Raw genomic sequence first — 25,284 nt, 5'->3', positions numbered from 1 at the left:
AGCGGGGGTGCTGCCAGAGGGATGAGGAACCCGCTGGTCCGTAGGAAAGCCATGTGGTTTCTGGCTCAGAGAAGAAGTGGGCCCAGCTTCTGCCCCTGGGGTTGGCAGCAGTGAGGTGGTGCCCTGTGGGCTTGGTTAGGCTGTGCATCCAGCCATACTAGCTTCCTTCCCTTCAGTGAACCTTGGACTGTGTGCCACTGTTTTCCCAGAACCAAGGTCAGCTGCCAAAGAGAGCAGAATGCCTCCAAAAGTGGGGGGCGGGGGTGTGTGTGACTCAGATGTGTCTTTGAGCCCCGCTGTTTGCTGGGCTTGGAGTGAGGAGTAGATGAAAGGGAAGGAACATTCCTAGGAAGGTGCTGGACTCTTCTAGAAGATGCCAGACTGTTCTGGAAGAGAGCCTGAGACTCCTTAGATGCGTGACCCTGGGCTGGCTGCATCCTGTGGAGTGCAATGTGGCCCATCTACTGGGGAGTCAGCTCGTGATTATTGATGCTAATGGAAAACGGAAGTGAAATGGATAATTCAAGATGGCAGACTAATCAATATTATTTATATTTAGCTTTTGAATGCGCTGCATATTTCTCCGCTGGCAGATTGGCCTTCACAATTATATTTTGCAGAATCCAAGAATCTGCTGTCGGCGGGCCAAGGGCTGCCACCTTGCTGTCCGTCCAGGAGAGTTGTTGGAACACACGCACTCGAACCCCTCGTGACTTGGCCACCAGCACAGAGGAAAGTGCCAGGCCATCCTTACCAGTGCCTGCCCTCTCCCCACCTCTCAAAGGTCTCCCACTGCTGACAGACCCCCTGTAGTGGGGGATTGTTTAAAAAACGATTAGAAAGAATGGTTTATTCAAACAGTGGGTTTTATGCAGCTGTTTTAGATGATGTGGAAGGAAATCCGCAATACAGTATAATTGGAAAGGGAAGTCGGCAGAACAATCTGTGTACTTTAATATGGAAACATACACATATATTGTCTTGTCTTCGTCTTGTATTCTCAGGGCACACAGTAGGTGCTCAAGACGCCCTTGCTGGGTGAGTGGCTGGGGGCTCAGTTAGCGGCATGGGTCCCAGTGCGGGCGGATGGGCCTGCTCTAGGGGCGCATGCGTCCGTGCCCTGTGACACGTGGAACGTCTCCCCTCTTCAGTGGAAGATGCACGACTCTCCTCTCCCCCACAACAGCACCTCAATCTGTGCACCAGTGCTCTTTGGCACCAAAGTTTAAAACATGACCTTTGATTTCTAAGGTGCCTTACATTAGACCTTGATTTAAATTTTTATACTGAACAGTTGGCTGGGCTCACACTGTCCTCCCAGAAGAACACTGTGAAGTCACACAGACTCAGGATAGGACCAGGGACTAGGGGCAGGGAGGCTTGCTGGCTCTACAGGGTGCATCTTCTCTGTGCTCAGAGGCTGGGTGGTTGCAGGCCTGTGGTGGTCTGAGTGTGCCTGTGCTTGTCCAGGGTTGTGGTGCCTGATTTATATACCCAACTGGGATGAAGGCTCTCAAGTTGACTTTTGGGGAGAGAAGAAAAACAGGGCTTGGAGGGGGGCTGATTGATGGTGAGGAAAAGATGCTTCCAGAGAATGTCTCAAGATCTGGAGACAATGGTCTAGTTCCTTCTGTGTCTTTCCCATAGTCTGAGTGCTTCTGCAGGGTACTGCCCCACAGCTTTATAGGCAGAAACTTCTAGAATGAAGGCCTTGTTCCTGACTCACATCCTCAGTCTCAGAAAGCTCCAGCAGGTTTTAAGGAGCATCTTGCACCATCTCAGCCCTTAGCTCTTGGATTCTTCTACTTCCAGTGACAAGAGAGAGGAAAGGGGAACAGCCTCTTATCTCCCTGGCAGTAGATGTTTAATAAACATTGAAAGAATGTGTGTGTGGGGGGCTGTCCTTTTGTCCTGAGAATGCAGATTGACACTTCATTTTCCTCAGTAACATCTCTCCCTGCATATCCCCCTAAACCTTAAAACAACAAACTCAGAAAGAGGGAGGAAGGAGGGAGGAGGGAGAGCGTGTTATTGACGGATTCCCCAGGTATCCTGATCCAGTGAGCCTCTTCTCCGAGCAGGTTTTGCTTTCTGTCCTGGAGCCTGCTGGTCCCTTTCTTCTATTTCCTCTGCTGGCCCTCAGGACCAGAGCAGGCTGGCAGGAGAAAACGTGCTGGGCCAGAGCAGATGACCTTCTGTCCAGGGCTGGGACCTGAACTTGTGCCCAGCGTGGCCATCGGGTTCTGTTGCTTCCCCTTCTCCCTCTAGTCATTTTAAAAACCAAGACACAAAAAGAAAACTAACATTGGTAGGAGACACGATCATATCACAGAGTTATCTAAAGCTATCAGGCCACTCTGGTTCCCAGAAATTAGATTATTTTAGAATTCCATCAAATTAAGGGAGGATTCTTCTCTCCAGTTCCTGTCTCCGTGCCCCTTCCTCTTGCTGCCCCCCTCTCTTCTCACCCACCCCTCCCTGCCGATGAAAGATTTTCTGGCGGTGTCAAGGCAATGTGACCTGGTTCTGTAATAAAGAGGAGGTTTATTAGAATTAAGGCCTAACAGCGTTAAAAAAGCAATCTTTTCAAGATTGAGACCACGGGGGAATTGTAAATTCTCAGCAAAGACCTCATTTAAGGATTGGAATAAAAACTTGACACGCATGTGCGGGTGTGCACACATGAAGGGATCCTCAAAAAACAAAAGAAGCTTAGTTAAAAGAAAAAAGAGCAAAGGGGAGGAGGAAGGATCGGGGGCAGGTGGGAAGGACGGTGGTGACTCTGTCCCTGGTCTGAGGCGGGGGGAACCTCCTGGGTGGCGTCGGCCTGCCCGGAGTGGGCTGTCCTCCTGTGCAGGTCTCTCTGCACCCGTGCCTCTCCCGGAGTAGCTGCCCGCCCACCTCTGTCACCTGAGGGTGGCATCAGCCAAAGGGAGCTGTGTGCTGCCCTCACCCTGTGTGTATCCATTCTAGACTGAGGGGCTGGGGTCCCTCCTCTCTCTGCCATTCCCCAAGCAGTCACGTTTCTTCTCTGGCTGTTGCTGTGGTTTGGGCTCTGCTAGGGCAGGGCTGCGGGTGGTGGGGTGTGTCTGGCTCCCTCTGGGCAGGGAGGAGGTGAGGGGCAGGAATTTAAGCCTAAGGTGATGCTGTCAGTGGAGGAGATAGTCTGGATACGCGAAGGCTGCAGGTACATTTACCTACTGCCTTAGTCCTTCAGGGCTGCTCTCACAGAACAGCACAGACTGGGTGGCTTATAAACAACACTCACGTGTTTCTCTCCGTTCTGGAGGTTGGAGTCTGAGATCAAGGCACTGACAGATTCAGCGTCTGGTGAGGACTCGATTCCTGGTTCGTAGCCGGAGCCTTCTTGCTGTGTCCACACAGGTGGGAAGGGGCGAGGGAGCTCCCTGGGGTCTCTTTTATAAGGACACTAATCCCTCACCACCTAATCACCTCCCAGAGGCCCTACCTCCTAATACCAACACATTGGGGGTTAGGATGTAACATATGAATTTGGAGGGGACACAAACACCTATGAAGGGGCACTTCTTTCAGTAACCAGTCTCATGGTGGGGATGCTTGAAAAGCTGGCCTTCGACAGGCAGGCTGGGGGGTGGAGGTGGGGGCACATGCTCCCCGGAAATAGACAACTGCCTTGGTTTGGGCCTGCGGGAGTGTGTGTCCCTTGGAGACCTCTGGGCTCACCCTCATTGTCTGCGGCTGTGGCCATGGCGGTCAGCTCCCGTGCACGCTGGCAGCTCCTGTCTTGGGCACCTGTGCTTCTCTGCTCCTGAGCTTTCTCTAGAGGGAAGAGGGCTCGCTCAGGCTGGTAACAGGGGCAGCCCTCCACCAGGGTTGGTGGAAATTCCTCCTCAGCTTCCCTGCCTCCCCAGGGACAGGGGGCAGTCTCTGTGTTTCCCCAGAGGATCCCCCATGGATCGAGCCCCAGCTGCCCACAGGGTGACTAGTTTGATGATACTATATAAATAAATAAACAATAAACAAATTCGCACACACACACACACACACACACACACACACACACACACACACACAAACACACTGCTGTTCTTCCATCCCTGGCTCAGGCTCCCAATTCTTCACTCCAGCTTCCTGGGATCACTCCCTAACAAGTAATCTGTACCCACACCCTGTCTCAGGCTGTATGTCAGGGGCTCCAAGCTGACCTAGCAACCCTACAGGAAACCTCAGTTCAGGAGGACGATGGGGTGGGATGTGGGACCTTTGTCGGAACTGTGCTGCTTTATTGCTTTGGGCTGCGCCTGGCACACAGTAGGTGCTCAGTGAACATTTGTGGACTGATGAGTCTGGACATGTTGCCCTTGACTCTCTGGGTGGTGGAGCCTGGCTGGGGGGTCTTCCTTTTGGTGCCAGGATTGGTCATAGGAAGGTGTCCCCCACCCCTGGGAATTCCAGAAGTGCAAAGTGGTTGTGACGAAGACTCTGAGCTGCAAGCAGAGTACAGCCCCTGGCGCAGGTGGGCTCAGTCCAGCCTTGACTCACAAAGTTTCAGCCTGGGGCTACCTGGCCCTGGGTGGACGTGTTGCAATGGATGCCAGCACTTGGGACCCCAGGGCAGGTGCTCAGGGGTCTCTCTTGGTGCATCTCTCGTGACGGGACTCTTCATCCTCAGTCCTGGATCCGTGTCCCAGGACAGCAAGCTGGGGACGTGGGTATAAGCAGGCCTGAGCTGAAAACACACCAGCTGAATTTTCTGGACAAGGGATAGCTCCCTCCTTCCAGGGCCCAGAAGTGTCTTCAGAAACTGTCACAGGCTTATTTTGTGCTCTGGGAAGTGGGACCCCCTGGGATTTCTGGCAAATCAGTCCCAGTCTTGAGCCCCTCTCCTCTTAAGAGGTTCATTGAAGATTGCTCTGAGGTTTGGGGGGGGGGGTCCATGCTAGTCCTCTTCCTTGACATGGGTCACAGTGAGAAGGTTTCTCCCAGGGCTGCGTGGATGTCCCTGTGTACCCCTGCCCCTTCTGCGGAGAAAAAGAATACCAGGGAATGGAGGTGGGACCTCCAGGTGAGACAGGAGAACAGGTCTCATTACCTGCTTCACTGACAGGGAGAGGTGGCCAAAATGACCTTCATCAGTATCCCTGACCGTCAGCTTTCTTTCCCGGGGGGGGGGGGCATCTCTTTTCCCAAGGTCCAGGTGAGATAGACTTCTTTAGACCAAGGTTCTAGCCCCAAAGGGCCACCAAGGAAGGCAATTTGCATTTCAGGCCACTAAAAAAAATCTGAAGGGTTTGGGAAGGAAATAATAGTCGCAAACTTGGCAACAAATAGATTGCAATTTTTGGAAGCTTATCTGTGTGAAGAATGAGTTTTCAGCTCTGCAGGAATATTCATTTGCCTCTTAAACAAAGGGCAATTATACGCAATCCTTCTCTGCTTTTGTCGGCTTCCCAAGAAGGATCTGGAGTTGGTCCCTCCACCCTAGTACCCATCCTCTTAACATGATAGGACGAGAAAGTTTCAGAATGATTGTTCATAGTTTACAATATCTTCATGTGTGTCTGTCACCCACCTGGGCCTGGTCATCTAGGGTCCTTATCCTGGGCAATGACAGATCAGGACAGTAAATGAGGAGTGTGGGGGGGGCGGTTCAGAGGGGAGGGGGATTAGAGAGGAAGGGGCAGGTTGGGGCAAAGGTGAGACAAATTGAGGTGAAGAAGAAGCAGCCCCAAATGCATGGGTTTCTCTCTGGGGGTCCCACAACCTTAGGAGCTGCTGTGCCCCCAATCCTCCAGGAAATGCATGAGGAGGGGAAGGGGAGGGGAGGGGAGGGAGCCCAAGGCTTCTCTTTGTCCTCCTCCTCCTCTTTTCTTTTCTTTTTTAATCCCAGGGCTTCATTCTCCAGAAGCTGTCATTTTACATAAACCTCTGACCGAGGCTCATCCATTCTCACTGCCAGAATCTCCATATCAAACACTGGAATCCACTGTGGAACTGACAGCCCTCCCCACCCAGGCGATGGGGCTTTAGAGAGGCTGGAAGGACAGACCACCTCCCCCCAACCCCCACCCCCGTGCAGGGGCGATGCAGGACAGATTGAGCAGGGCATACAGCCGGCCTGTCCTTAGCATCTTCCTCAGTCCTCTTGGGGGGGGGGTCCTTGCTCCTTCCCGCCATCTCTGATAGGTGTGCGAGGCCCACCTGCCCTCCCAGGGGACACACAGGAGCCTGGGGGCAAGGGGGAAGAATGTGTCCCCCCACAAAGATATGTTGAATTCCTAACCTCCAGTAAGTTCACCTCAAAATGTAACCTTATTTGGAAATAGGGTCTTTACAAGGTAATCAAGTTAAAATGAGGTCATTAGGGTGGGCCTAATCCTATAGGACTGGTGTCCTTATAAAAAGGGGAAATTCCGATGCAGACTTGCCCAGAGGGAAGACCTGTGAAGACAAAGGGAGAAGATGGCCATGTGACTGGAGGGGTGCGCCTACCTGTCAAGGGACGCTGAGGGTTGCTGGCAACACGTGAAGCTAGGACAGAGGCCCGGGGTGGATGGGTCCTCCCTCAGAGCCTCCGAAGGAGTCAGCCTCGCACGTGCCTGCCTTGATCTTGGACTTCTCACCTCCAGACTGTGAGGGATCGATTCCTGTTGTCTTAAGCCACCCACGGTGTGGTCCTTTGATAGGGCTGCCCCAGGACACTCACCCAGCCACCTGGGAGGCATGTCCAAGCTCAGGACTGGCCTTCCGGGGCCGGCAGTCCTGGCAGGCTGTTCACTTCTCTGGAAATGATGACGATGTTGGGGGGTCGGGGTCGGGTGTAGCTTCCTAGACCAAATAGTAACCTGGCTTGCAGATTCCTTCCTAATGGGGGGCTTGTCAGTCAACCCATCAACTTGTTTTCCTGCCTGGGGAAGGCCCTGTGCTGGGCATCTGGGGTAGCCTAAGGAGGACACCAAGCTGCCCTTGGGAAGAAGTCAGTCGGAGAGGCGAGATGAAGCCCAGGAGGTCTTCTTGCAGTGAGAGTTCCCAGGATGAGTAAAAGATCAGTTGCCCAGTGGAAAAGAACGCATGTGAGAAAGTGCCCAGGGTGGGGCCGGGACGTAAGGTTCAAAAGCATTTGTTTGTGAACATTACAGTGGGCTCAAGAGCCAGATCTGGATGGCCCATCACCACCTGCCCCCCCCAACCCTGGAAACTCCTACTCATGCTTTAAGACCCAACTCAAGTGTCCCCTTCTCCCATGAAGTGGTCCTGCCCTGATTCCTCCAGGGGCTTCTTCATCTGTTCTCCCATAGCCTCTCCCCTGCCTCCAAGGGGGACCTGGACTGGGGGGCCTGTAGTTTCCTGGTGGCATATCCTGTTCTTCCTCTGGGTGCCCAGTCCCTTTCTATGGCTGCATTTCCCAAAGTCTGGTCCCTGGACCCCTTGCAGCAGAAACACTGTGTTTCTTGAAAAAATGCAGGTTCCCAGGCCAGACTCCACCTTTGGCCAACATAGTCAGTAGTAACCAGCTCCCCAGGAGATCCCGAAGGATGCTGTGTGTCGAGACTGGAATGTGGGGTTAGGTGGCATCCAGGCAGGCTTCTGAGGTGTTGCACTTGGCTGGTGCTTGTGGGAGAGACTTTCAAGCTGGTCCTCTGCTTGGCTGGGTGACTTCTGCAGTCCTGGGCTGCGGGACCTGGCTGGGCAGCCCGCGGGTTGGTAGATGAGTCTAGTGTCCTCCTGGTCATGACATCGGGGTTACTTTTCTCCCCGTCCCCACCCCCTGCTCCTGAGCAGAAGGATTGCGCCGTTATTGTGGTCGGAGCATCAGAGGGCTCTAAATTAGGATTAAAACAGCAGAACCCCTGCAGATGCATCTTGTAAAGAACTGCAAGGTGGAGGTTTTGGGATCAGGCTGGTTCTGCACCCCTCACAAGAATGATATGAGGACCACACATGACAGAGTGTGTGCAGGGGCGTCACCTGTACAGTGACCCATCATGTCCCTGTGTTCCCCTCTTCTCACACTGTCTCTTTTTTCTGGGGACTGGAGGGGGTCTTGCAGAGTTGGTGCACCAAAGGGTGGGTGTTCTGGGTCTCTGTTGTTCATCTTTCTGCCTTGCACACACCTGCCACATAATTTTTGGGGCTGGCTAGTTGTTGAGTCAATTTCAAATGGCCTTGCCAGGACCAGTTTCTCCATCTGCAGCAGCAAAAGGAAAAAAATTATTTTAAACCTCCAGCATGGAATTTTCCCAGTTATTTTAAATAAGTTTCAGTTATTTGTGCTTGGCATTCAGATAAGAATTACAGCCTTGCACAGATGCAAATTCAGAGTCATAAAAGGAATATCGACAGCAATTGCAACCACATCACCATCTTTCTTGCGATCAGATGCCCTGGCTGCCGTCAGAGGAAAATGTAGCATTTGAAAAGCTGCAAGAGAACACACTCTCCAACAAACAAAACAAGCCTCTCTGGAGAAACGCAGGAAAGGATGCTTCTGAGAACTCTGCTGGGACGTTCCAAACAGCTCCTTACATTTCTGATTGAAAATATATTAAAAGAAAAATTTAAACCAAAGATCTCACCAAGTAAATCAATTATAAACCCTACCAGACTGAATTTAGCTGTGTGCCTCTGTTGGATTCTATCTAATACTGAGAAGCAGGATGAAGTTGTGGAGCATCTTCCTGCCTTTAGGGGGAAGAGTGTCAGGTACTGCTGTATAACAAACAAGCCCCCTGACTCAGAAGCTTGAAACAACAGTTGTTTCTTCTTGCTCATGAGTCTATAGGTGAGCTGGTTACTTCTGTTAATCTGGGCCATGCTTGACTGGTCTTGGCTGGGCTCACTCATGGATCTGTGGCCATTTGGTGGGAGGGCTGGAGATTGACAGCACTTGAGGACTGGTTCCTGCTTCACATGGTTTTCCACCCTACAGAAGGCTAGCTCAGGCTGGGTTCCAAGGCAGGAAATGGAATTGAGCAAGGCCTGTTGAGAACCGGACCTGGAGCTGATTCACCACTACTTGCAGGACTTCTTTTGGCCCACGTGTCAGGAGGCCAGCCCTGATTCCAGGGGTGAAGACATAGACCCCACTTCTTTGTGGGAGGAGCCTTAACGTCCCATTGCAAAGGGAGTGTTTACATGGAGGTGGGAACAGTCTGGGGCATTTTTGAAATCAGTCTACCCAGGGTGGAAGCATTGACACTGGGAGCCAATCCAGTCTTGAAGGCACGGCCTGGGCAATGGGAAGCCTGGTCGGTGGGTGCTTGAGTTTGGCTGCGGGGGGTGGGGGTGGTCAGTACTGCCAAGATGCATGGAGACTTAGTGGAGGGTCATGCCCAAGCTCAGCCACCTGTCCAGTCCTAGCTCCCTTCTCAGCCCTCCCATGAGCCTGTCCCAATATCAGCTCTCCTTTCTCAGGGCCTACTGTGCTCACCGGTCCACGTGTTCACCTCCTGGGCTTCTCCTCTCTGCTGGCCCTTTGCTGGTGGTTCCTGGTGCCTTGATCTTCTCTCTCTGCTCTCCCTGGGCTGGGCCTTCAGCCACCACCCAAGTCCTGACTCTCCTCCTGCCTGAACCCCCATCTCCCCTGGGTTTGTTCAGACATCCTCTTCAGACTCGGCGGGTCCAAACATATAGGACTCCTCCTGAGTCTGGTCCTCTCTGTTTCAGCAGACGATACGTCTCCTCCCCCGCCCCCACTTGCACAAGCCAGAAGCCCGGGACTCCTCCTGTCATCTTCATCTCTCTCTCTCTCTAGTTCTGTTCATTTCTCTCCTTTCCCACAGATGCCACCTTCTCTAGTCTTGACTGTATCCATAGCCTCCCACCTGCCTGAACAGGCCTAGGCTTCAGAGTGGGGGAAGTAGATTGGGGGCGGGGTGGCTAGAGCATCTTTGAAAAATGCAAATCTGATCATACTGATCCACTGCTTAGAATGCTTTAATGGCTTTAATGTTCTCAGGATAAACACAAAAATCCTGAGGGGCTTCTAGCTGACTTCAGCAGCCACCCTGGGGCCATCCTGCCTCCTGGTCTTCAGTTCCTCAGACAGGCTGTGCTCCTTGGAGCCTCAGGACCTTTGCACAGGCTTTCCTTCTGCTTGGCGTGCTCACTCTTCCTCTCCCCATTTACTTTGTCGTTAATCCCAGCCTTGTCATTAATCCCAATTAATCCCAACTCCCTTTACCTTGTCATTAATCTCATTAGTCTTCAGAGCTCAGTTTTTTAGTCACTTCTGTAAGGAAGCCTTCCTTGACTGCCCCCACCCAGAGGTTGCAGCTAGCTTTTCCTATTCCCCCTGCAGGTCTCCCTGTAGCTCTGACTACAACTGCAGTGCAATCAGTGTGGTGCACTGACATCCCTCTGCCTTCCGTAGGGCCAGGGGCCGTTCAGTCTGAGTCATCACTGTGTCTCAGAATATGTCATGGTGCCTGCTCCTGAAAAGCCCAACAAATGGTTGAGATCAGTGGATGAACATGTCAGTTACGACCACACACATCAGCTCATTGGGTCCCGAAAATAACCCAGTGAAATGGACATCCTTGGCCCTGCTTTACCGAGAAGAAACCAAGGCATAGGAGGCCAGGGTCATAGGCAGAGGAAGGGGGGTTGGAGCCACACTGCCTCAGTCCAGAGGGCGTCCCCTCTCTGCAGCATCCAGTGCTTAGTTGCGGTAGTTCCATTGTTTGGTTTCTATGGGTTTGGGTCTTAGTCCCTGACAGGGGCCCTTAGGAATGGGGTCTTGCCTGTCCCCTGCCTCGCCTAAAACAGCTTATCCCTGGGAAGCCCTGCCTGGAGGTTGGGGCACAGCAGGCCATTCGGGGTTCCAGTGGTCCATGGCTCTGGTTGAGGCAAGATTAAAGAATGACCACTCCTTCAGAAACCACATCTAGCCACATCCCATGTGGCAATCACACACTGGGAGCTGCTAGCAACTCAGGTCCCTCCAGGAAATGCATCTTGAGCTACATTTCATTGAGAAGAGAAGGATCTTGTCTGGCATCCCCAAGTCATTAGTGAAGGACAAAGGGAGGCATGGAGAGGTGGGAAGGGAGCACCCACAGGGAAGTGGAGGTGAATGCCCACTTTTCCAAGGCCAGATACACACACACACACACACACACACACACACACCTGTGCACACACAATGCATGCACGTACACCCATGCACACTCACACATGCACGAGTGTGTGCAGGGCTCTAGTAAAGGGGTTACCTTGCCTCAGGGTCAGCACGATTCATTAAAAGAAGGTTCTCCAAAGTGGCCCTGGTTCCAAGGCAGCATCCATGGAAACCAAGCCAAGTCCCTTTTGGGTCCAGCTTCCCAGCTCCTTGGAACAGCAAGCAGCCTCCCTTGCCAGGTCCGGAGCAGGTGGCACCTGCTCCCCCAGGCTGTGTGGGCACAGGAACAGCCCTTGTCCCCTCCCTATCGGGAAACCAGATGGAAATCCTATCCTGTATCACACGAAATGCGGAAAGCATCTGTGACCTGGGGCTAGGGTGGGCCAGAGAGCTTCTCTAAGACCTGTGTCCTTCTTTAAAGGAGGTGTTTCTTAGCTTGGTGCATACAGGCACAGAAATCGAACAGGTGACTCTCTGATAGTCCCTCCTGCTTAGTTTCATTTATTCTCTTTTGCCTGAAGCTCGTTAGTATGTCAGCACCTGGGATTGCAGCCGGCCCTGCCTCCCCTTAATTGGGGTCAGCAGAAATGTGGGTGAAGCAGGGACAGGGTGACCATGGGAAGAACGGTCAGATAAATCCAAGGCTGAGTGTAAGTCTTCCTTCTTGACTCTGGAAGCCCAGCAGCATCTAAGATGTCCTAATGCACTAACGGTTTACAGTCTACATTGGCCTTGGGTCAGCACTGTTGAGACAGACTCATTTTTTATCACAAATATATGGACTGGTGATGGAAATGTAGCATGAGCAAGAAAGGTCTTTGCTGTTAAAAGTGACGGTGACTCTGTGACCTTTGTTACATCAGCATGACCTCCCCTCCCCGGGCCGACATGAGGCCCCTCCCAAAATCTCCCAGCCCAGTGTGGGTGCCAGCCTCTCAGCCTTGCAGTTGAATTCAGTGGGCACCTACTGAACCATCATGGTCTGTGCCCCCAGAGTGGTGCGGGATGTTAGAACAGTGTTGGGTTCAGTCTTTGGTCTATTGGAATTGACTGGTTGGGGAATGAGCTTTTAAATCTATGAAACAGGAAGTGGTTCAGGGTGGACTGCGGGAGCCCTTGGCTGATGGATAGAGTTTGGATCGTCAAAGAATGGAGGAGGAGAAGGAAGAAGGAGAGGAGGAGATAGGAGATGGAGGGACTGGGGCTGGGAATGAGCAGTAGAGGTGGCACCTAACAAATTCCAGGATAAATAAGCAAAGATGTGGACAGAGGACTGAGCATGCAGGCCTGGAGGACATCAGGAGACCAGGCTGCAGGGCATGGCGTTGGCACGTTCTGAGAGCTAAGATCCGGAGGCTACCCTTGAGACCAACAGTCCTATGACCCCAATCCCCCTTTAAGGATGAGTAATGGCAGTGAATGGCCATCCAGTGCAGCTCTGGAGGACAGCAGATACCCAAGGCCACGGAGCTTGTGTACTGGAGCAACCAAGTTCCACCATGTTTCCCAATAGCCCATTCAGCTTTAAGGGCCTGTCCACTGTAGCAGAGCCAACCTGCTCCCTGGGGCCCCATTCTGCTGTTACTCGGAGAAGAAAACCAGCCAGGAGCTCAGCCCTCCTCTTCCCCTTCCCATCATTCACCTCCACATGGTGGATCTCCCCCTCGGTTCAGCATCTGGGGCCCCTCCTGCTCCCCACCCCCTGCTGGCACTGCCCCGAGCAGATCTGAAGGCCAGGTGTTGTGGAAACAGTCTGCAGAACAGTATCTTCCTGTGGAAATCCAGGGAAAATGACATGTGAATATCAAGTCCAGAAAAGGGGGGACGTTCTTTGTTCTGGGGAGCTTGAAGCAAATGGGCTGATTTGATACTCTCTCCGGTGCGGGCTTTTCTCGGGGGAGTGATGGGCCATCCACCTGGCAGCTGGGCCAGCACATGTGTCTAACGCTGCACGAGGGCAGGTGCCTGGGGCTGGGGACAGGGATCCCTGACAGGTCTCTGCCTTCACCATGTGGCAGGACCAGATGAGGTCCCGAAGGGCCTAGGAAACAATTAGGCAAGGGCAGGTGTGGGAAGCAGAGCAGGGCAAGAGGGAAACAGAAAGACGAAGGCCTGTGCCATTCAGAAAGGAAGAGATGTGACAGAGGTGCATGGGAACAGCGTCCTGGAGCAGAAACTCAGGATTGCAGAGAGGACGGGGACATTTGGGGGCTGTATGTTTAAAATGCAGCCAACTCTCTAGTAGACCACTGCTTTTTGGAGGATGTAATAAACCGGGGAGTTTGCAGCCAGTGTAGCCACAGCTGTGCAGTCAGGGATATGTGGTGATGGTGCGAGCCCTGCTGTCAGCGGCTGGCAAATGGTCTGAGCTGGGAGAATGGTGGAATTCTGGAATGATCCACCATTTGCTCAAAACCTCAAAATGCCAAGCAAACCCTACAGTAGCTACTTGTGCCTCTGGTTTTCTAGAAGAAGCTGTGTATAGGTTTAAAATTTTATGCTATTTTACTATTTTATTTTTAAAAGCCAGGCCCGGGAGTTCCTTTCCCATAGACATTGTGAATTCAAATGACATCTCTCCAAACAGTCTCTGTTGAGGACTTAGAAAATGTGCATCAATACACAGTTTTCGTGGTCCATAGTGGGTTCCAGGAGGTTGGCCGGCAAGTCCTAGCCTTCCCCTCATGCTACCAGGGAAGGGGGCGGTTCTGTGTGCATCCCCCCACCAGCCCTCTCCCTAACTGTGGCCATACAGATGAGGAAATGCAGGTTCCTGCCTCCCAAAGGTCCTTCGGCTGAAAAAGCCGGCCTCACCCTCAGCCTCTACCTTGGTTCATGCTCTGTACCTGCCATCTGCCTGCTTTGCATTCCTGATGAACCAGGAGTTATTTGAGGATAGGACTTTGCCTTGGTGCTCCCAGAGCTGTAAGGTTACCAAACTTCTGATTTCCCTGGACTTTGTGGTTGCCTCTGGCATTGCTGAAGCCCCAGTGGGTAAGGGAGATGAGAGGGAAGCACACAAGTGGCCCTTTTGGTTGAACAAGTTTCTGCCAGCCCCCTTACCCCTCCAACCATCCACCTCCTGCCCATCGGCCAGCCAGCTCTTAGTCCCAGAAGGGAGGGCACTCTGGGGCCAGGTGGAGGCACAGTGGGATTCCGAGCTGAGCGGATGCTTATTTTTAGGAGCTTGTGGGCACTGCTGCCCATGCTGGGTCTACACGGCGTTCCCTGCTGGGTCTACATGGCGTTCCCCGCAGATCTATCCCTCTGGCAGTGGTCCAGAGCCACCCTTGTGCCAGGGGACCTGGGCTGGCGACCATTCAGAGCTTTGGCACGAAGGGCTCTGCAGCCCAATGCTACTTTAGTCCAGAGAGCATTGTACCCCAGTCTCCCTTGTGCTGGTCTCCCCCAGTCCATCCCTAGCTCCTGCCTCCCCTTCTCTGGGTTTTTCAGGGCGGAAGTACGTTGACCAGCTGCTCCAGGAGCCAGAGCCAATTCTGAAACTGGCAGAAATGAGAAGCCACAAGATGTGTGTGTGCCGGCACGGGGATCTTAATTGGCAAAGCATGTGCCCATCGCTTTTAACACTGGACTTTTGGAAACTGCTGCCTCTTATCAAGAGACCTCGGCACTAGAAATATAAGAGTTTTAAAAAATGTAATATCATTGAAACAGTTTTTAATTGAGTTCGGTGATAAGTTTTTAAATCATCAGGTTCAGGGACACTTTTGGATCACGCTCCTTTTCCCTTTAGGGCATTTTCTTGTCCAGCTGAGTCCACCTGGGTATGTGAAAATCTGTTGCCTTTCTTCTTCTTTGTGGTCGTGCAGCTTCCGTGCTGAGGGTGCCAGCGTGCTCCATTTGTAGTACTGCGTTCCTTTGGCGACCCTACACTCCACCAGGTTCTCATACGTGTTTCTCACTCCCTGCTTTTCTGTTCTAGCCAGAATTGTTGGGAAATCTAATTGTCGGGGAGCTTAAATCTGGGAGTTGGAAGATGATGGAAATTTTCTGCACTAGCTCTCTCTGTCCTCTTCAAAGCCAAGATGATTTCTCCAGTTTTGAGCGAGAAGCTGTGATGGGGGTCTGGTGTGGGACATTTCCTGTCAGAGTGAACAGTACGGATGATGCTTCCCAGTAATGCGCTATTAGCGTGCTGCGTTCTACAGGTTTGAGTTACCCACTCCATCCTAATCAGGCCCATGGGGCCTGGGTTTGGGCTTCCATGAACCCCATTTTAACGATGGAGAAGTAGATGCTTGGATAGATCTCACCATGGGCAGGTGAGAGGTGATTAGAGGTATCTGAGGCCAGAGCTGTGTGTATCTGTGTCGGTTGAGGTTCTCCTGAGAAGTAGGACCGATAGGACAATTTCGTATATCTCCATCTCCATCCCCATCTCCATCCACATCCATATCCATATTATCTCTATCTCTATCTCTGTCTCTATCTCTATCTCTATCATCTCTGGCTATCTCTATCTCTATCTCTATCATTATCTATATCAGGCAATTTATTTTAAGGAATTTGCTCACTTGATTATGGGGGCTGGCAAGTCCGAAATTCCTAGGGGAGGCTGGCAGGCTAGAAACTCAGGCAGGAGTTTATGCTGCAGTCTTGAGGAAGAATTTCTTCTTCTCCTGAAAACCTCAGCATATGTTCTTAAGGCCTTCAACAGGTTGGATGAGGCCCACTCCCCCCACATTATTGAAGATCTGTGCTTAGTCAACTGATTATAGATGGGAGCTGTAACTACACAACACCTTCACAGCCTCACCTAGATCATTGGTTGAATCACTAGGAACTATGGCGTGGCCAAGTGGACACATAAAACTGACCATCACAGTGGCCTTCCAGGCTCCCAACAGGACTGGGTGACCTCCCCTTGGGAGCGAGGCTCTGACTGGTGGTTTCAGCCTGATCTGAGGTCTGCTCAGATCGCAGGAAAACCAGGAAATAATTTTTTTTTAATTAATTAATTTATTTTTGGCTGTGTTGGGTCTTCGTTTCTGTGCGAGGGCTTTCTCTAGTTGCGGCGAGCGGGGGCCACTCTTCATCGTGGTGCGCGGACCTCTCACTGTCGCGGCCTCTCCTGTTGCGGAGCACAGGCTCCAGATGCGCAGTCTCAGTAATTGTGGCGCACGGGCTTAGTTGCTCCACGGCATGTGGGATCTTCCCAGACCAAGGCTCGAACCCGTGTCCCCTGCATTGGCAGGCAGATTCTTAACCACTGCGCCACCAGGGAAGCCCCCAGGAAATAATTTGCAGACCATTGCAGAGTGGGCCAGACTGAAAACAGTGCATGTTGAGCTGTCAGATAAATCTGCTGCCCCAGGCCTGTCCCGGGCAGGGCCTTATCTCTTTCCCAGAAGTTGGAAATGACCCGACCTCATCTTGGCGTTAAGACAGAGGTGCTCCAGTTCTCGCGTATTTAGCCTCATTTTGAATTGCTTTTTCAAAGGTGAGTGATGGAGATTCAAACTACTCTTTTCTTTCTTTTTCTGGTGCTCGTCTCACCTATTTCTCTAAGCCAAAGTCGGTCATATTTTTAAAAAGGAAATCTGATCTTGTCATTCCCATGTTTGAAACCCCCTCAAAGGGCTGCCTTTGGAAGATGGTTCGGGCTCCATAAGTCCCGCCCGCCCGGCTCTGCCTGCCTCCCCACCCCCTCAACCCTCTTTCCGGCACCTCTCACATGCCAGCTCCATTGGCCTCTCCTGGTCTTCAGGGCCTCGGCCCATGTGAGTCTGTCTCCATGCCTCTCCCTGGTTGCTGTCACCCCAACATCTGCTCACTGAGAACCCCTTCACCTGGGAGCCCCTGCTCCCCTAGTGCGTGTCCTTGCAATAGTGAGACAGCCTGCTCCTGTTCTTTGCAGGGTTTCCACAATTGTAACTCAATAACTCGTAGTTTGGTGAACTGTTTAACGACCCATCTTTCCCATTAGACCAGTGGTTCTCGACCTGGGTGCTTTCAAAATCCCCGACGCACAGACTGTGGTCCACACCAACAGGTCAGAACTTCTGTGGGTGGGACCCAGGCAGCAGTTGATTTCAGAATTCCTCAGGTGACGCCAATACGCACTCAAAGTTGGGAACCAGCGCTGGCTCAGAGCGGGGCCTCACTCTCAGCATCCACCCACGTGTGAGCTATAGAGATGCAAAATCCAGGTCCTGCCCAGACCTGCTGGCTCAGAATCTGCCCCTTAACAGGACCCCATGTTTTTTGGGGGCACACTGTGGTGTGAGGAGGACTCAGTTGACAACTGCAGGAGGCTGGAGCCCTGCCGTCCTGCTCACCACTGCTTCTCCAGCACCAGCCTAGTAGCTGCTCAATAAATCCTTATTAAGTGAACAGATGAATAATTTTTAAACAATCCCCCAAATTTCTCCCCCCCCATCCTGCTCACCCTGCCCCCTAGGACCATTTTCACTTCCTCCCGGGCAGCAGGCCTGGGAGGTGGCGGTGTAGGGGATGTGTGGGGGTGAGCATACCCTTTTTTTGCAGGATGCAGAATCTGGAGTTTGTGGTCCTCTTTCCCCTGCCTGGTTTCCCACCTCTACAATCTTGTGTGTTCCTAGAGAATGTCATCCTTGGCCCAGGTAGAGAAGGAGACACTGCCTTTCTCTGGCTGGTACATGTCCCGTCCCCCCTTCCCCCACCCCTGTCATGGTTTGGCTTCCCTTGCTGGCAGATTCATAAAGAAGACCCAAACCAGGATGGGGATGGGAGTCAGGTGATGCAGGAGGGAGGGGAGGGAGAAGGAACATTCCAGAGGAAGATGGGAAGGCGGAAATAATCACTTAGACTCGACAGTGAAGTTTTGGAACACATTTGGCTTGAATCATTGCCTTGGAAAATCCCAGATGTGGTTCTCCCAGCAGCATCTTTCACTCGGAGTGGCCACAGCTGTGGGATGGTGCGGGCCTGGCCCCTTAAAGGAAAAGTGTCTGTTTTCCCTGTGTTGGGGGTGTGAGCCATTGCAGAGCATTGAAGGGCCTCTCATCTCCCAGCCCCTCCCCGCAAGCTCCATGAGGTCCCCAGAGATGCCCAGAGCCTCAGGTCACCCCTTGGAACTGCATCACCCAGAGGTAGGTGTGTGGACAGGACACCGGCAGGCTACGGGGTCTCATCTGCCCAGTCCTCCTCTGTCTTTCTTTCTTGGTGGACTTTGTCTCTCTCTCCTTTTCATCTGCTTCAGGCCCTGAGGAAGTATTTTTGGTACCTCTGCTTCATTTTCTAGAGCTCTTTACAAAGCTCTGGGAAGAAGGGCGAATTCTAGGGTGGACTGGAGTGGCCCTTGCCTTTGGTGGAGGGAGCAGAGAGGAGGTGGCAGTGACTGAGGTACAGGGGAGAAAGAGATCAAATGCCATGGGGTAAAGGGTTGCCTCTCAGATTTCAGATAAACAGTGATTGTTTAGAATGAGTATATCCCCAATATTGTATGGGACATACTTACACTAAAGGTTTTTGTTGTCTGTCTGGAATGCAAATTTAACTGGGCATGCTGTATTTTTATCTGCTGTACCTGGCAACCCTATGTGGAGTGGAGGTGGGGTGGGGGTGGGGAGGGACGTTGCGATGGTGTCCTGGGGAGGGAGGGGCACTACTGGTAAGCTTTCTGCCGTCCTGCATTTCGGTCCTTATTCCAGGCCTCAGAGCCTTGTTGCTGAAACCCAGGCCTTTGCTGTTTACCTGCTGAGATGGGCGCCCAAAATGAGCATGTCTGGAAACTGCTGTAGGCAATAGAGTAAAAGGATAAGGCTGATCCCTTACCTGCTATTGATACTTTAGAAATGAGCACACAAGGGTGATGGGCTCCCACTACTGACCACCAAGGAAAGGGTCCCCAGCTCTTGGGTTCTTCGGACTTGACTTGGCCCCGCCCCTGCCGGACCCCACCTCTCCCTAACTCCCACCCCATTGATGTGGCCGAATGCCTTCAGGAAGGGTAGTGGGTTGTGGGCATGCCATGACTGGAGGGCCCCGTGTGGAGTGAAATCTGACCCTGTGCCCCAGGAAGTATTTGTAGGTTTGATTGATTAATTAAACTAAGGATTGAAGCAAGGGGCTGACATGATGGAATTTGCTTTTTCAAAAAAGCGCTCTTTGGAGAGGGGAAAATGGGCTGGAGGCCTGAAGGTGGACATGGATGTCATTGTCAACGTGAGATCCTTTGGCTCATAGTAGATGCTCAGTAAATGTGTATTGGAGGAATGGGCCCTAGGCACTGGGATGCTAGCTGCTCCCTGGGGTGGGGGTGATGCAGGCCTTGGGGCTTCTTCTGTCCACTGGGAGATGGGGGTGTGGGTTTTCTACTCTCCCTGGGCCTCTGTGAATTTCGGTTCCTCTCGGGGCAGAATGGGGCCAGGCAACCTCTGGTGGGGGGCGGGCGAAGGGTCCTTGGGGCGGGCGAAGGGTCCTACAACCTCAGGAACAGACAGACTAGGGAAGGAGGAAGCATCACAGCCTGTCCTCACCTGGGCTTGATGGAACAAAGTCAAGACTTCGCTTCAGCCAGTTTTACAGGCAGGACCATGATTCGCCTTTTGTTCTGAGGCAAGGGCATGGTCTATTGCTTCCCCTATTCGGGATGTGTATTTGGAAACCACAACGCAGACTTCTTTAGAGAACTCAGAGATGCAGGAGACTCCGGGATTCCTTAAGAATCTTGGACCTGAGATTCAGATCATCAGTCAGATTCAGATCATCAGTGATCATTCAGATCACCAGATCATCAGTCCAAAGGGTGAGATTGCAGTAATGAGAAACATCCTTTTCAGTGAGTTAATGACAGCTAGGACAGGGCAGGGGCTGTGGAGCCAGCATTACAATAATTACCTAATAGATTAACTTCCTCACAGCTCTTCTGGCTCCGTTCGTTCTCTCCTTCCTGCCTCTCTGTTTCATAAAAAGTTCTTTCCCCCAGGGCCCCTCCTCATCCTGCAGTCAGTCTCTTATCTGTAATTTACAGGTTTCTCCATCCTTCCTAAGACACAACATTCTATTTCTTAAAAGCTACCCATGCTGCTATAGCTGTGCAGAGCAGCGGGGCCCCCAGACCCACTCCTGGAGAGCTAGACCTACACCAGGGATCCTCAGCCCTGGCTGATCCTCTGAGCCTTGGGAGAGCCTAGAATAAATACTGACTGCAGGACTCCATTCTTGCCTGACGGGTCAGAGTCTTGGGGTGGGTCCTGTAAAGTGTCACTTTGAAAGTGCTATCCAGGTGATTCTGAGGGGTAGGAGGGTTTGGGAGCCAGTGGCAGTCTTTGCTCTTGGTGGGAAACGTCATTTACACACAACATTTGAGATGCAGGAAGCCTTGTCCACTCAGAAATTCTTAAACTGCTATTGTGCCAGTCAACTGGGGAAAGATAGGGTAGAGGAGTGGGATAGTGGGGTGTCTACTCATCTGTCCATGCATCTACCCATCTATCTATCATCCATCTATCCATCCATCTATCCACCTGTCCATCCATCCATCCATCAGTCCATCCCTCCATCCAAACATTCTCAGAAGTTCACCTTGGCCACCAGAATATCTTGCATCTGGTGCCAATGTTTGCAGCAGGTACCCCTGGGCAGCAGCAAATGGAATAAATGCAGGTTGGTGGATTAAAGAAATAAACCTACTAGCATATACCCAAAAGAACTGAAAACATGGTCTCAAAGAGATATTTGTACACCTATGTTCATAGGTATTATTCACAATAGTCAAAGGTAGAAACAACCCAAGTATCTATCAACAGATGAATGGATAAACGAAATGTAGTATATTCACACAATGGAATAGTATTCAGCCATGAAAAGGAGTGAAATTTTGGCACATGCTACAATGTGGATGAACCTTGAAAACATTATGCTAAGTGAATGAAGCCAGACACAAAAGGACAAATATTGTATGACTTCATTTATATGAAATTCCAGAATAGGCAAATCCGTAGAGACAGAAAGTAGATTAGTCATTGCCAGAGCCTGGAGGGAGGGGAGAGAGTTATTGCTTAATGGCTACAGAGTTTCTGTTTGAATTGATGAAAAAGTTTTGGAAACAGTTGTTAGTGATAGTTGAACAACAATGTGTATGTACTTATTGCCACTGAACAGTTCATGTAAAAATGGTTAAATGGCAAATTTTGTTACTTATATTTTACCACAATAAAAGTATTTCAAAAAAAGAAGAACAGAAGGGACTCTCCTGATGGTCCAGTGGTAAAGAATCCACCTTCCAATGCAGGGAACATGGGTTTGATCCCTGGTTGGGGAGCTAAGATGCCACATGCCACAGGGCAACTAAGCCCGTGTGCTCTAGAGCCTGCACACCACAACTAGAGAGCCTGCATGCTGCAACTACTGAACCCATGTGCTCTGGAGCCCATGTGCCACAACTAGAGAGCCTGTGCACCACAACTAGAGAGCCCACGTGCCACAACTAAGACCTGGCGCAGCCAAATAAATAAATAAAAATAAATTTTAAAAAAAAGAGAAAAGAAGAAACACGTTTGGGAGGCTAGTGAAGGTTTTCCTTGCTCTCTTCAGAAGCCAGTGTGTGGCTAGAGGGTGGACTGAGAAGCGCCATCGCCCCCTTGGCAGGTCCCCACCCTGTATCTGAGAATCTGTGATTTGGGGACAGTAGGGGGGTTCACCAGCCTAGCTGCTCCCACAGAGCAGGATTTGGGGGCTTGGCTGGTTTGTCCTCAGTGGTGGTTTGCGAGTGGGATGCAGGATCCTGGGTTATGGACCAGTCACTTTCAGAGGGAGGGTTTTTTGATGGGGCAAAGGTGGGAATTCAGCCTGCTTGTCCCCTGCATTGAGTGGACGGGGCTCTTGCATCTGCCCAGGCTTTGATGGGGAGGAATCGCCTGTTCTGAATATGGGGAGTGTGGTAGGGTCAGGCAGCCATGGGCATGGGGAGAAATGTTGAAAAAAAGAGGCCTTAACCCCAGGTTTTGCTGTAGTGGGAGGTGGGGAAGGCCTGCAAAAGCTTGGTTGTTAGAGACCATTATGAAGGAATAGGGCATTAGTACTTTGTGTACATACTTATTTGAAATATTAGAATTGGGGGTCCCAGTGCTGTTTCATGGCACTGAGACCAGATGAGGCCCTTGTGCTCCCTGTGTGTTTTGCCCTGTGTTGGGTCCTGGCTCCCGAGGGGCCCAGGTGGTCCTGGGAGCATCCAAGCAGCCTTCTGGGGGCTTTTGTGCTATTGGTTTGGTCTGAAAACCATCTCTCTCTCTTTTTAAAAAATATTTATTTAAAAAATAAATATTTTTATTTTTTAATAAAATAAAAAATGCGCCGGGTCTTAGTTGCGGCACGTGGGATCTTTGGTGCCGCATGCAGGATCTTTGTTGCAGCATGTGGGATCTAGTTCCCTGACCAGGGATTGAACCTGGGCCCCCTGCATTAGGAGGGTGGAGTCTTAGCCACCAGACCATCAGGGAAGTCCCCAAACCATCTCTTAATAGAGAGTATGGAGGGGAAGGTCAGGCAAGTTCTTATATGTGAATTTCAAATGGATTTTCAAATTCTGAATTTGTTGCATTGGAAGAAAAGAAGGTTTTCTCAATCGACATGACTCAGCCAGCCCTGCCTTGGAGAGAGTCCAGAGCCCAGAGATGAAGTCCCCAGAGAGGACACTGTTGTCGTCAACACAGGCGATGGCTTCCTCTGCCAGAGACTTGGGAATCCTTAAAGCAGTGGCCTCGTTTTATAAAGAAGGAAATGGAGGCACAGACAAGCCAGGTAATTTGCCTAAGAAGAAGCTAAGCACACTGCAGGTAGCTCTTTCACTGCAGGGCAGATACTTGAACCTGTTTGGTAGGCTTCAAGGCACAAGCCATTTACCCCATGGTGATCTGCCAGGCATCCCGTCTGTAGTAACTCTCTTGATGGTGCTCGGAGATCCATGGAATGGATGAACCATGGACACTGCATCTAAAGGATGGCAAGTAAGGCTTCTGCCACTGGGCTCAAGGGCAGCCCAAGGTCCCCATCCACAGGCAGGTCAGCATCTTGGCTGGGGTGGCCTGGAAGCCCTGTACAGCTCCACCTATGTTGGTGGATTCCATCCATCATAAGGAGAGATGCCCCCTTGGCGTGGTGATTTTCAAGCAACATCGTGGTTGAAAGCGTGAAATGGAAGGTATGGGGTTTCAGGGTTTGGCTTTAGGATCTGGTGTAAACCTCAGCATTTCTCCTATTTAAGGGTCCAAGGTGCATAGCACATGGACGGATGGGAGACTGGGGCCCACGATGGTCCTAACTGGCTCTCCGGCACACAGCTGAGAGTCCCATTGGAGTGCCGGGCAGTGCAGTGGAGGAAGGAGCTACTGGGGAAGACTGTCTGGCCGCTTCTTTTAGTGGACAAGTAGGTGATCCCAGATACAGCATGCAAGGCTCAAATAGGGACTATGACAGCCTTGTCAAATGCCTTTGTTCAAAATGCTTATAATTGGTTGAACAACAAATGAGAGCTGATTAACAAGTGGATAAAACATGGAGGGAGGTTTCTAGAGATGCGCCATAAGCCATCTAGAGATGGGCTCTGTCGTCATGCTCTTCCTGCTCCTTATGGGGGTTGATGACTCAGACGGGGACAGGTGGCAGAGTTATTAAATTTGAGGATGACACGAAGCTGAGAGCAATGGTGAGTGCATTTTGTAGACAGACTCAGAATTTAAATATATCTCAGCAGTTAGAATGATAGGATGAATCTAGCAGGATACAATTTAGTAGGAATAAATTGAAAGCACTTTATTTGGGTCCAAATAGCCAAACTCTCCAAGCCTGTGATGGGTGAGACAGGGTTAGGTGGTGGCAGATATAATACTAAGCAAGCCACCGTGTGAGCCAACAGTGTGATAAGGTGGCATCAAAAATCCATAGGGGGATGGGACTTCCCTGGTGGTCCAGTGGTTAAGAATCCATCTTGCAGTGCAAGGGATGCCGGTTCTATCCCTGGTCAGGGAACTGAGGGCCCACAACTAGAGAGAAGCCTGCGTGCCACAACACAGAGCCAGCGCGCCCAAACGAAAGATCCTGCGTGCCGCAACTGACCCAATGCAGCCAAAAAATAAATAAATTTTTAAAAAAATCCATAGGCGGTTTAAGTTGCATTAATAGAAGTATTATTTCCAGCAGAAAGGAGGAGACCCTGCTCTATCCTTTCTCAGATAGAGCACTGCTGGGGTCCTGTCTTCAGATCTCTATGCCCCATTTCATAAAGGACTTTGAAGAGCCGAGTAAGCTTCCAAAATGAATTCCACAGACAAAAAAGTGATGTGCTAAACTTATTCTTTGCTACTTAAAAATATTTATTATTATTATAGTAAATATTTTCTTTTTGTAAAAAATAAAGCACAGCAAAGTGTAATGCTGGGAACAAAAATTAGCCATAACCTTAATCTTCCCACCCAGAGGTAACTACTTTATTATTTTGGTTTATTTCTTACTAGTCTTTCAAAATATGCATTTAAAAATGAGATTAGGATGACATTTATATATAGTCTCTGCCTTGTTTTCATTCAAAATTATATGGTGAGCGTCATTGCATGTTTTAAAGCATCCACCAAAACCACAGTCTTTAGTGATTGCTGTCTAGTCTGTTGCATGGATGTCCCGAAAATTCGTAATTTGTTTCTTCCTTCCTTGCCTGTTGGCGGATTGGGTTGTTTCCAGTTTTTTTCCATGTTATAAATAATCCTGTGATTAACTTCCTTGTATATAAATCTTGGTCTGTGCCTGTGATTATTTCTGTGAGATCAATTCCTAGAAGCAGAATTTTGGGTTCAAAGAACACAAACATTTGTAAGTCTCCTGAAACATTTTGCTAAGGGGTCCCCAGGAAGTTTGTTCCCTCATTAACACGTGCCCATCAGCTGTTGCGGGTGTCAGTGCGCAAGCTGGCCAACACGGCTGTTATCCTCCGGAGCGATCTTCCCCAATTTAGTAGGTGGAAATGTTATCGCGCCCGGCTTTCATTTGTGTTTCCTTGATTGTTGTGAGAGGCTGAATTACCCTTTGGTCGTCCTGCCTCCTGTTTGGTGATGCCTGGTGGATCGCACGCCTTCCTCCCAGCATGGTGAACACGTCTTGGGGTTTCCTGAGAGTGGGGACTATGTCTCCTTCATCTGGCCCTAAGTTCATGGGGAAGGATGGCTGGATGAAAGAGTCAGGTTGGG

The 25,284-nt window shown here is 50.9% G+C and overlaps 1 protein-coding gene across 14 annotated transcripts in view; it reads left to right on the top strand.

The window, feature by feature from the left end:
- The window catches only part of RBFOX3 (RNA binding fox-1 homolog 3), a 454,119-nt gene that overhangs the window by 19,363 nt on the left and 409,472 nt on the right, over positions 1-25,284 (top strand). Inside the window, exon 1 of one of the 14 annotated variants that reach the window (XM_082443028.1) lies at positions 18,119-18,192. The exons of the other annotated variants lie outside the window; for them this stretch is intronic. The gene's annotated coding sequence lies outside the window, so the exon portion shown is untranslated. Of the gene's footprint in view, positions 1-18,118; positions 18,193-25,284 lie in introns of those variants that run through there. 14 annotated transcript variants of the gene reach the window in all.

The sequence above is a fragment of the Balaenoptera physalus genome, assembly GCF_965194825.1.
Source record: "Balaenoptera physalus genome assembly, chromosome: 20".
Classification (NCBI taxonomy): Eukaryota; Metazoa; Chordata; class Mammalia; order Artiodactyla; family Balaenopteridae; genus Balaenoptera; species Balaenoptera physalus.
This window is presented reverse-complemented; position numbering and strand designations above follow the sequence as displayed.